The 12,500-nt window shown below is 44.4% G+C and overlaps 1 protein-coding gene across 1 annotated transcript in view; it reads left to right on the top strand.

Annotated features, from left to right (window-relative positions):
• Window positions 1–2,983: 2,983 nt before the first annotated feature.
• LOC143290413 (uncharacterized) overlaps window positions 2,984–12,500 on the top strand; it is a 118,766-nt gene continuing 109,249 nt past the window's right edge. The window contains exon 1 of the mRNA XM_076599827.1: window positions 2,984–3,158. The gene's annotated coding sequence lies outside the window, so the exon portion shown is untranslated. The remainder of the gene's footprint in view (window positions 3,159–12,500) is intronic.

Raw genomic sequence — 12,500 nt, 5'->3', positions numbered from 1 at the left:
CAATCAGTGCGGTCTTTGTAAAGACAACAGCACACGACCAATCAGTGTGGACTTTGTAAAGACAACAGCACATGACCAATCAGTGCGGTCTTTGTAAAGACAACAGCACACGACCAGTCAGTGTGGTCTTTATAAAGACAACAGCACACGACCAATCAGTGTGGTCTCTATAAAGACAACAACACATGACCAATCAGTGTGGACTTTGTAAAGACAACAGCACACGACCAATCAGTGTGGTCTTTAGAAAGACAATAGAACACGACCATTCCATGTGGTCTGTAGAAAGACAACAGCACACGACCATTTAGAGTGGTCAAAAGAAAGACAACAAAACACGACCATTGTGGTGTTTAGAAAGACAACAGAACATGACCATTCAGTTTGGTTTAAAAAAAAAGAAGAAAAAAAAAGAAGCAAACATACAAGCAACAACCGACTATTCTGTATGAACTTCAAAAATATAAATCGATGATTGAATGTAGTCTATTGGAAAACAACAACTCAGCTGCTCTGTGTGGCCCTGAGAAAGACTGTGTGCTGTGCACAGAGACAAACGCTGGTCGGGAATTGACCTCAGCAGAAGGTCAACTAGCTGATCAAGTCCTGGCGAAATTCCTGTTGCTCTGCTGGGATCTAGCAATCTCTCTGACATTTCAAAATTACCACAGAGTTCTACCCCATATGAGGGCGCTACCTCAGAATCATGGTTGGAGTGTGCGTGCTGGCTATCTGGGCATCAGTTCGTGTCTAACTCGTTTGGGCATCGGTCGCTCTCTTCACAGTTCGCGTCACTCGGTTGATGCGAGTTTTTGTTTGCGTAGCATAGTTAAGTTTTAAACCCTTAATGAGACACCTTGTATGATAATAGTATGAAGTCTATCGCAGTTCAGTATCTGTGTGCATGGATGTGTCGGTTATCATATCCATGTTTGGGACTTGCAAGGAATAAACAAAAGTTGACCATAGCGATTGGATCGTCCGCAGAAAATCCGTAAATCCTGGCCATTGAAACACTAGTAGGCGTGATGAACTGGGAGTCTGGAAGCAGTCTCCACCCTTAACCCACCAGGCGCCGAGATCGAGATTCGAACCCAGAACCCCCAGATCGAAAGTCCAACGCTTGAACCACTCAGCTGTTGCACTCGTCTTTTTTTCTTTCTTTCTTTCTTTTTTTTTTTTTTTTTTTTTTAAATCCTTGATCCGCATGGCAGTGTGAGCTGGCTGAGATGTATGTATGTAAACAACAATGACATTGACGTCACGTTTGATATTGATAATGTTCATGGTGGTGGTGGTGGTGGTGGTGGTGGTGATGGTGGTGGTGGTGACGGCAGACAACCACGACGACATCGGCTATGATGAGGATTGAAATATTAATTCAGCAGTTCCTTATCCGTCCGTCTCTCCCTAACTCTAAACCCCTCCCACGCCGCCCCCCCCCCCCCCCCCGCCCCCCTCCGCCCTTCCCCTCCCCCCTTCCTCTCAACATCCCCCCCCCCCAACCCTCTCCTTGGAAATGATAACTGCCCCGCCTTCACGACATCGGTTTGGCTGTCTCCATCTTCTATACCTTACCCACACTTCTTAGATCACACATTCCTCACGCCTCCCCCCCCACCCCCCCTCCCCCACCGCAAACTACGTCAACAACCACACAGACTCCTCCCTGTGTTTGTTGCCTCGCTCCTCCCTTTCTACAAGCCGTGTCGTCTGCCAGCCATTAGCATTCGTCTTATTCTCCGGTCGGAACGCAGTCAAAGAACGAACACAGTTGTCAACTCATGATGAGGATTCTCCCCCCTCCTCCCTCCCCCCTCCCCCTTGGGAGGGGGTGCGGAGGGAAGGGAGGAATGGGGGGGGGGGGGGGGGGGGGGGGGGGGCGTGTGTGCGTGCGCACGCTTGTGTGCGTGCTTGTGCTTGTCTGCGTGAGTGGCTGTGCGTGCGTGCGTCTGTGTCAGCGTTCGTGCGTGCGTGTGCGTGTGCGTGTGCGTGTGCATGTGCATGTGTGTGTGTGTGTGTGCGTGCATGCGCGCGCGCGCGCGCGCGTGTGTGTGTGTGTGTTATACCGAGAGTGCCTGGTGCGTCAGGATTTTTGATGATACTCTTGCTTGCCCCCTTTAAGTTGTATTGTATTGTATTACTTTTTTTTGACACAACACATTTCTGTGCCTGATATTCGCGCTGCTCTACCAGAGGAGAGCACGTCGATACAGTACAGTGCAACCCACGTTTTTTTGTCTGTCATCAGGTGTGTTTGTATTACTACCAAGGTAATTGCTTCTACAGATTGTTGCCAGGGACAACTCTCTTGTTGCCGTATGTTCTTTTACGTGCGCTAAGTGCGTGTTACGCACCGGACTTCGGTTTATTGTCTCATCCGAATGACCAGTGTCCAGACAACCACTCAATATCTGGTGGTGGGGAGGAAAATTCTGGAGAGTGTTAGGGGGGTTTGATCCTCCTTGATTTGGCCTTTTGATTCTCACGTTCTGTCTGCGTTCGTTCAGTGACTTCAGGAAACAAGGGAGACGTCATACCGAATCTTCGATGTCACCAGTGTTATTATTGTCATCAGCTGTTACCAGCCTTCATTTCTTCCTTCATTCTTTCTTCCTTCCTTCGTTCATACGTTCATTCGTGTATCTATTTATTTTTTTTAGATATTCTTTTCTTCTTCTTTTTTTTTCTACTTCTTGTTCCTTTTAGCTTGTTTTGGGGGTGGAAATAGGGTGGCTGTGTGCGGGCTGGGTTGGGAATGGGGTGGGGGTGGGGCGGGGGGGGGGGGGGGGGGGGGGGGGCAGGGAGAAAGTGGGACGGGAGGGGTGATGGGGATGAGGGAAGGGAGAGGGGGTAGGTGGCTGGGACGGGAAAGAGGGCGGGGCGGGGCGGTGGGGGAGGGTCAAACCTGTTTACGTGGTTCACACCTATAAAAGGTTCGAACCCTAGTGGAAGCGGAGCATTATTTGCAAGGTGGTGCCTGTGGGCCAGAACTTCTCTCTCTGCCTAGCGAAGGTGCTGCTCTGCGAAGTGTGCTTCCTCAGGGGACAGAGCAGGGGAAGGGAGGAGAAAAGCAGCAACAGCTACAACAATATCAACAACAACAACAACAACAACAACAACAACTCCTTTGACTCTTGCTGGGGCCTAGCGACCAGGTTTGCTGTTTTGGGAGTCGTTTTTGTAGAGTTTAGTTTTATTTGTTAAAAACCATAAAAAAACACTTTTGTCTGCCTGTCTGCCTGCCTGTCTGTCTGTCTGTCTGCCTGTCTGCCTGCCTGCCTGCCTGCCTGTCTGTCTGTCTGTCTGTCTGCCTGCCTGTCTGTCTCTGTCTCTGTTTCTCCCCCGCTCCCCCCTCTGTCTGTTTCCGTCTCTGCTTCATTCTCTGACTTATTTTTGTTTTTTCTTCTCTTTATGTTAAAGTGTCTTTAAATTACGACAACTTCATAAATAAAGCAAACGAACATTTTTCTTTACAGTTTTGTATGATTTGTGTGTGTGTGTATTTCAATACCGATAATAGTTGAATGGTGCATCATCACTCGGCAGTATGTCACAGATGGACATAAGCTTACAGCTGGGCCAACAGCAAATAGAGTTGTACGATCAATGGTTTACGTACTGCAGTGGGAATTCATTTACAGCTTAGTCTTTCTTGAAGGATTATGCCTCTCGAACTCGGAGGCAAATTTGCATAGGCTCTTAGTGCCGTAGCCTTGGGGGCTATTGGCCTTTGGGGACCATCCCCAATGCCGACTGTCCAAAAGCCCTCATGACCGAGAGAGTGGGGACGTAACTTGGGCAAGACACCCTCTACAGTCGGGACAGCAGTTGCTTCTTCTGCTGATCTGAGGGCCATAGTCGGACACGACTGTTTATCATATATATCCAACAACATATAGGCAAATGTTTTCAACTGAAAAAAAAAACAAGAGAAAGAAGAGGGGGGAGGGGGACGTGAATAATCAAAGGAGGAAATATTCATTAAAAAAGCGAAAAAAAAAGACGTTGTGTAATAAGAAAAAAAATATACGTAATCAACTTTTTGTTTCTTTTGTTTTAGATGACAACTATAGGACTCGAAATGCCCACCGGTCCGATTGTCCGGGTGGTGGTGGTGGTGTAAGGGGAGGGGGGGGACTCTCGTGGTGGTAACGCCCTGCCCATTGGTCCAGTTGGCACCACCTCCACCCCACCCCCTCCCCCTACTCCGATTTTTCTACTTACAATTATGTCTGCTGTTTTGTCTTTGCGCTACCGGTAGTTACTTATATTGACCTACTCTTTACTTTGGGAGGGCAAACAGGAATTCTGGCGGACAAGTAGATCTTTTAAATGTAACTATCCCCAGGACAACAACAGAAAAACAACAACAATAAACATATGGGAATATCTAGTCTTTTTACTATCCTGACTTATATATGTTTTGTTGTTGTTGTTGTTTTTAACAACCAAAACATCTGAGAGAGAGTTGATACAGTCAGATAAGTAAATTGAGAGAGAGAGAGAGAGAGAGAGAGAGAGAGTACATGTTTGTCTGGGACATGACATGGTAAGACAAAACGCAGCGCGCACGATATAAGACAACGAAGGCATCTGATGCTTTCATTCAATACAGCTTTTGTCCGGTCCATTTGGAAGTGCTTCCCCTTGACCGCTGAACACAGGTGAAATAAGATCTCTTTGGCATTAGCTTTACCAGCATTTCCTACCTGTGTGTGTGTGTGTGTGTGTGTGTGTGTGTGTGTGTGTGTCAATGATGCCACTGATTTTTTGCTGTACAATCGTGACGCGTTCCCAAGAGGGAAAAATTCAGATAAACGAATGGTGACTGACATCCTGACCTGTGAGCTCAGTGTCATTTCATTGAGGTGAAAGAAACTCACTGATCAGCAAAGTGACAAGCGGCTGTCACTGGGGTGAATGATTGTGGAAGGAACGGGTGTGGAAACATTGCGAAGGAACGCCAACACTGCATACGCTTACATCTTTTCTTCTTCCCTTTTTATTTTATTTTTATTTTTAAAATTTTTGCCTCAGTTGCATGCACGTCCACGAAACACTTTGTTTTACTTTTGTGCTGCTCGCGAGTCTTTCTTCACTGGCCGGAGATTTAAAAAAAGGAAAGAGAGAGAGAGAGAGAGAGAGAGAGAGAGAGAGAGAGAGAGAGAGGGAATAAGCCCTCCGCCCCCCGTACCCCCGCCCCCCTTGCACTATTCTCTGTCTGTTTATCTATAAATGGACAATTCTTTTGCACTAATCAATGTTATTACAATTGTTTTTTGACTATGACTTTGTTGGAGCTCCAGTGTGTGTTTATCTATGTTTCCCAGGTGTGTGTGTGTGTGTGTGTGTGTGTGTGTGTGTGTGTGTGTGTGTGTGTGTGTGTGACTCTCTTGATTGTTACCTGTGCTTGTTTGTGTGGATGTGTGCAGGGGCTGCTTGAACGTGTAGTGTCTCAATAATAAGACTTCTCTGTGACTTTATATGCACATGGTATCCTTGTTCCTGATCTTATTAGAAGTTCCTGACCACTACCCCCCTCCAACCCCTCAACCCCCCCACCCCCACACCCCTCACCCCACCAAGACCTCCACTTCAGGACTCTTCATCCTACACATTATTGAAAACAATTCTGTACAGTGTGTTTTGTTCAAATCGAATGACTAATTCTATTCTTGCATTCGCCTAATTTTTTTTTTTCAAATTATTATTCTATTATTATTATTTTTGGATAGATCTTGATAAGCGTTTTACCAATCAATACATTGTGATTTAAAACCCGAATGTCATTCCTGCGCGCTGGATACATTGTACGTTTGCGTCTGTTCTGCGGCCACAGGTTGCACAAACTTTGAACACTAACTTCAAAGCGACAGGGAGCTTGGGAAAAGCGCGTGAACTGAGTAGAATGTGCAAGCGATCAGTATCAGGCGTACATCACACACACACACACACACACACACACGCACACACGCACACACACACACACACACAATGCACGCACACGCACACACACACAACACACACACACACAATGCACGCACACGCACACACACACAACACACAACACACACACACACACACACGCACACACACACAACACACACACACACACACACAACACACACACACACAACACACACACACACACACACACACACACACAACACACACACACACACACAACACACACACACACACACACACACACACACACACACACACACAACACACACACACACACACACAACACACACACACACAACACACACACACACACACACACACACACACACACACAACACACACACACACACACAACACACACACACACACACACACACACACACACACACACAACACACACACACACACACACAACACACACACACACAACACACACACACACACACACACACACACACACACACACACACACACAACACACACACACACACACACACACACACACACACACACACACACACACACACACACACACACACACACACACAACACACACACACACACTTGAAGCCCCTCTCATTTTGACAAGAAAAGAAAGAAGAAAAAAAAAAAAGAAAAGAAAAAAAAAAGCGTTACATAAGACGAACATTAATTCTAATGACGGAATCCAATAATGACGTAAAATTAACAAAATAGGTATATCTCACTCATTCACCCTAAACGCCCCCTACCTCCCCCTCCCCAACCTCTTACTCCATCTTCTTCCTGTGTCTGTCTGTTTCTGCACTCCCCCAACCCCCCCCCCCCCCCCAACCTCCCTTGCCCCCCTGTTTAGCCATATTTTCGAGCACATTGCGAGAAAGCACTGGGATCTTTGAAGTGAAGGTAACTTCCCACGCACTCCCATACAACCAACCGCGAGAAAATCCAGCAAGTGAATGACCGCGCTTTCTCGTAGTAAAAAGAAAAAAAAAAGAAAAAAAAAAAGCGCTTTCTCGGTCTCATTGCGCGTGAAAGCATAGGCTAGCACCCCCCCCCCCCCCCCCCCCGCCACCCCGCCCCCTCAACCTCCTCCCCCCCCTCTCTCCCAGCCCTCCTCGACACCTCTTTCCCTTTACTCCAACCCCCATCCCTTTTTCTGGAGTCGTAAATTTGTAGTCATACCTATACCTGTACACAGTTCGTGCAGATGAATAATCCAAGATTTTCTATCAAGACAGAAGGAATGTGACAAACGACGAAATGCGCACACAGACATAGACAGACACTAACACAGACAGACACAAACAGACACACACACACACACACACACACACACACACACACACACACACACACACATTGAGACTGATTGATTCACTGATTTAATTAATTAATCCAACGCGCTTAGTCAGATCCTGAGAGAATACATGAATAGACAAATATTGAATTTCAGATGATAAAATGAAATGGAAATAATAACAATGATATCACTGATAATGATAATGATGACAATAGTAATGACAGTAATGATAATAATTTATTTATTTATTTATTTATTTATTTATTCATTTATTTATCTATTTATTATTATCATCATCATCATCATCATCATCAGTATCATCAGTATTATTATTATTATTTTTTTTTAAATTACATTTCATCTTTCATTAAAAAAAACAAACCCACCCGAAAACATTAACATATTTATTTATGTATTAGTTTATGTATTCATTTATACCCTCAAGGCCTGACTATGCGCGTAAAGGGTACGCTGCTGGTCAGGCATCTACTTAGCAGATGTGGTGTAGTGTATATGGATTTGTCCGAACAAACAGAACGGAACAGAACAGAACAGAGCTGTACTGTACTGAAACTGCTTTCAACGTTGGTCCTGGGGCCTTAGACTTTGGGATCGAAACCCGAGTTTACCTAGGTGAAGCTGAAAACAAAAAATTCTGAAAACCTGTAAGGTGGAGCGGGGGTCTGGTGGTTAGGCACTCTTTCAGGAAACGAGTGTTTACGAGTTCAAGTCCCACAGAGACCAGGTGCCAGCTGCATCGCTTGGTTCTAACTTTTTGATAGTTACACGTGACTAAATGCTTACGTTGAGCGAACTACGCCATTGGTCAGTCCCATACTACACACATTTAGTAGCGGGTTACGACCATACTGGGCTCTTCCGTCCGAGCAATGCAGCTAGCTCCTGCAGGACACGTCAATGATTTAGTCAAAAAAGAAAAAAAATACTGAACGAAGGTCAGGAGATGGGGTTGTGATGGTGCTTATGATATTTTAGGTTGCAGGAATCATCATTCGAGCGTACACACACACACACACACACACACACACACACACACACACTTTTTTTTATTTATAAATATATACATACATATATATATATAATTATATGTATGTATGTATATATACGTGTGTGTGTGTGTGTGTGTGTGTGTGTGTGTGTGTGTGTGTGTGTGTGTGACACTTTTTTTTTTTTTATATATATATATATATATATATGTGTGTGTGTGTGTGTGTGTGTGTGTGTGTGTGTGTGTGTGTGTGTGTGTGTGTGTGTGTTCTTTACTTCTTCTTCTTCTTCATTTAAAAAAAAATTTTATTAGTAATTTCTAATTCATCTATTCATTTATCTAATTTTTGCTTTTGGACGCTTCTGTGGAGGGGATGGATGAATGAGTCTATCACTTCGACAATGGAAGATTATACAAACAGCCTTTCCGGCTGTTGACTGGTTAGCTAGTTTTTTTTGTTTTTTTTAATTTTTTTTTTTATCTAGGTCTAGAGGAATTTGGTGTGGAAGGGAGGTTACAGGCGGGGGTGGGGGTGGGGGTTGGAAGTGGACGGGGTGGGGGTGGGGGTTAGGGCATTTAGAGGCAGGGAATGATGGGAGGAGATGGGGCGACAAGATCGTGAGAGTGGTGGTGGTGGTTGTTTAAATGGGGTCACAAAACAACAAAAAAAGAAGGTGAAGATGATGGAGGAATCCTTTTGAGGACCGTGACTGGGCCATCGATTTGGAGACTGGTCTGTATGTGTGTGTGTGTGTGTGTGTGTGTGTGTGTGTGTGTGTGTGTGTGTGTGTGTGTGTGTGTGTGAATAGGCAGGTGGGTAACAATCCGCCTTGTGCCCCCCCCAAACCCTCCCCCCACACACACCCATCCTCCGCCCCACCCACCAGCCCCCAGTCTCCCCCCCCCTGCTCCCTCCCACTCCCCTCTCCCATACCCCCTCCAATGCTTTCTTTGTACTAGCCGCCGATCGTTCATTTATGACCGATAGATGTGACTGCTCACTGTTTTCGGCCACATCTGGCGGCAGTGACAGGTGACACAAGACCATTGAGACGGGGACTAAGATACAGCGAAGAAGAATTAAAAAAAAAAAAGGGGGGGGATGTGTTATGATGTCGTGTGTGTGTGTGTGTGTGTGTGTGTGTGTGTGTGTGTGTGTGTGTGTGTGTGTGTGTGTGTGTGTGTGTGTGTGTGTGTGTGTGTGTGTACACGCGCTCGCGTGCGCGTGTGTGTGAGAGGTTGGTAGTGGGGAGTTGAGTGGGGAAGCAAAGGATGGATGGCGGCTGAGGTTCTCTCTCTCTCTCTCTGTCTGTCTGTCTGTCCATGTCTCTGTCTGTTTGTCTCCCTGTCTCCCCGCCTCATTGTCTTTTTCTCTGTCCCTTTCTCTCTTTATTCTCGTATCTTTGTCTCTGTCCCTCTCTCTCTTTCGAAATTACTAACAAAAAACAAAAACAAAACAAAAAAAGACAAAAAAGAAAAAAGAAAAGAAAACAAACAAAACAAACAAACAAAACAAAAAACAACAACAACAACAAAACAATAAAAAACAACAACAAAACACACAAAAAACAACAACAAAAAGCAACAAACAAACAAACAAATACAAAAAATACAAAAAAAGGTGGATGATAATTATCTTATGGAGGTCAGTATTTGTAGAGAAAACGGAATGCAAACTCTAAGGACAAACAAGTTGCCATGAATCGATGGACTATAAACGTTGAGGACAAATAAAATGCCATGAATGATTATAACTGTCAAGAAATTATGTGTGTGCGTGTTGGGGGGTAGAGTTGGGGGGGGGGGGAGATTTAGGGGTAAGGAGCTGGATGTAAACTTTACGAACGATTATGTATTGCTTTTCTCTTCTAAAAAAACAACAACAACAATATTTGTTCATAATTTCGAACATGACACAATACAAAACAGTTATAGATGGACAGGATAAAAAGAAAACTAAAACAATGTCTCACCCCGACACATGTACATCTTGAATATAGATAATTTTCAACAAAAATAAAGACAATCGAATGAAGCGGTTTTTTTTGTGGGTTTTTTTTAAATACGCTTCGTGTTATTAGACGAAAGACCAATGCGAACGAAGAGCATTTTAATGGATATGCTGCAGTTTGCGGTAAAAAGGTGGTATACATACCACACCATACAATACATTTCTGTGTTCCAAAATTAAAAACGAACAGAACCAAATACTGTTTTATTCCAACGTCAGTTCAGCTTTTAAACAACAACGAGTAATGATTAAGTATGTGACTCCATAAAAAAAAAATGTATGCCAGAGTGTATGTGCATGGAATATGACATCTTAGCTCAAATTACAGTTGTATAAATGTATACAATGTTACGTATATACCAGTTTGCAAAATGCAAATCAATGACTGTTGTATACATATAGAATACTGTGAGGTGGCAGATATTTGCAGAGAAGATGGATTATCTACTTTGATGATTGATAAAATGCCAGGAATATGACAAGATAATAACGTGTGCGTTGGGGGTGGTGAGGGGTGAGAGGATGTGTTGGACAAATTCTGTGGCCGTGCTGTGGGTAGGTTGGGGGGATTTTTGTCCTCACCTGTCTGTGACTTTTGTCCACTCCTGTCTGTGTGGTTTTGTCCACACCTGTCTGTGACTTTTGTCCACACCTGTCTGTGACTTTTGTCCACACCTGTCTGTGTGGTTTTGTCCACACCTGTCTGTGACTTTTGTCCACAGGTGTCTATGGCTTTTGTCTGTGTGACTTTTGTCCACACCTGTCTGTGTGATTTTTGTCCACACCTGTCTGTGACTTTTTGTCCGCACCAGTCTGTGTGATATTTGTCCACACCTGTCTGTGACTTTTGTCCACAGGTGTCTATGACTTTTGTCCACACCTGTCTGTGTGGTTTTTGTCCACACCTGTCTGTGTGATTTTTGTCCACACCTGTCTGTGACTTTTGTCCATACCTGTCTGTGTGACTTTTGTCCACATCCGTCTGTGTGACTTTTGTCCATACCTGTCTGTTTGACTTTGTCTGTGTGCATTTTGTCTGCACCAGTCTGTGTGACTTTTGTCCGCAACTGTCCGTGTGACTTTTGTCCACAACTGTCCGTGTGACTTTTGTCCACACCTGTCTGTAACGTTTGTCCACACCTGTCTGTGTGACTTTTGTACATACCTGTCTGTGTGACTTTTGTACATACCTGTCTGTATGACTTTTGTACATACCTGTCTGTGTGATTTTTGTCCACAGGTGTCTGTGTGACTTTTGTACATATATGTCTGTGTGACTTTTGTCCACACCTGTCTGTATGACTTTTGTACATACCTGTCTGTGTGAATTTTGTCCACAGGTGTCTGTGTGACTTTTGTCCACACCTGTCTGTGTGATTTTTGTCCACAGGTGTCTGTCTGACTTTTGTACATACCTGTCTGTATGACTTTTGTACATACCTGTCTGTGTGACTTTTGTACATACCTGTCTGTGTGACTTTTGTACATACCTGTCTGTATGACTTTTGTACATACCTGTCTGTGTGACTTTTGTACATACCTGTCTGTATGACTTTTGTCCACAGGTGTCTGTCTGACTTTTGTACATACCTGTCTGTGTGACTTTTGTACATACCTGTCTGTATGACTTTTGTACATACCTGTCTGTGTGACTTTTGTCCACAGGTGTCTGTCTGACTTTTGTACATACCTGTCTGTGTGACTTTTGTCCATACATGTCTGTGTGACGTTTGTCCACACGTGTCTGTGTGACGTTTGTCCACACGTGTCTGTGTGATTTTTGTCCACAGGTGTCTGTGTGACTTTTGTACATACCTGTCTGTGTGACTTTTGTACATACCTGTCTGTATGACTTTTGTACATACCTGTCTGTGTGACTTTTGTCCACAGGTGTCTGTCTGACTTTTGTACATACCTGTCTGTGTGACTTTTGTCCACACCTGTCTGTGTGATTTTTGTCCACAGGTGTCTGTGTGACTTTTGTACGTACCTGTCTGTGTGAATTTTGTCCACAGGTGTCTGTGTGACTTTTGTACATACCTGTCTGTATGACTTTTGTCCACAGGTGTCTGTGTGACTTTTGTACATACCTGTCTGTGTGAATTTTGTCCACAGGTGTCTGTGTGACTTTTGTACGTACCTGTCTGTGTGACTTTTGTCCATACCTGTCTGTGTGACTTTTGTCCACACCTGTCTGTGTAACGTTTGTCCACACCTGTCTGTATGAC

The sequence above is a fragment of the Babylonia areolata genome, chromosome 15, assembly GCF_041734735.1.
Source record: "Babylonia areolata isolate BAREFJ2019XMU chromosome 15, ASM4173473v1, whole genome shotgun sequence".
NCBI lineage: Eukaryota > Metazoa > Mollusca > Gastropoda > Neogastropoda > Buccinidae > Babylonia > Babylonia areolata.
The sequence above is the reverse complement of the archived record's forward strand: the minus strand, read 5'-3'. Positions and strand labels throughout refer to the sequence as shown.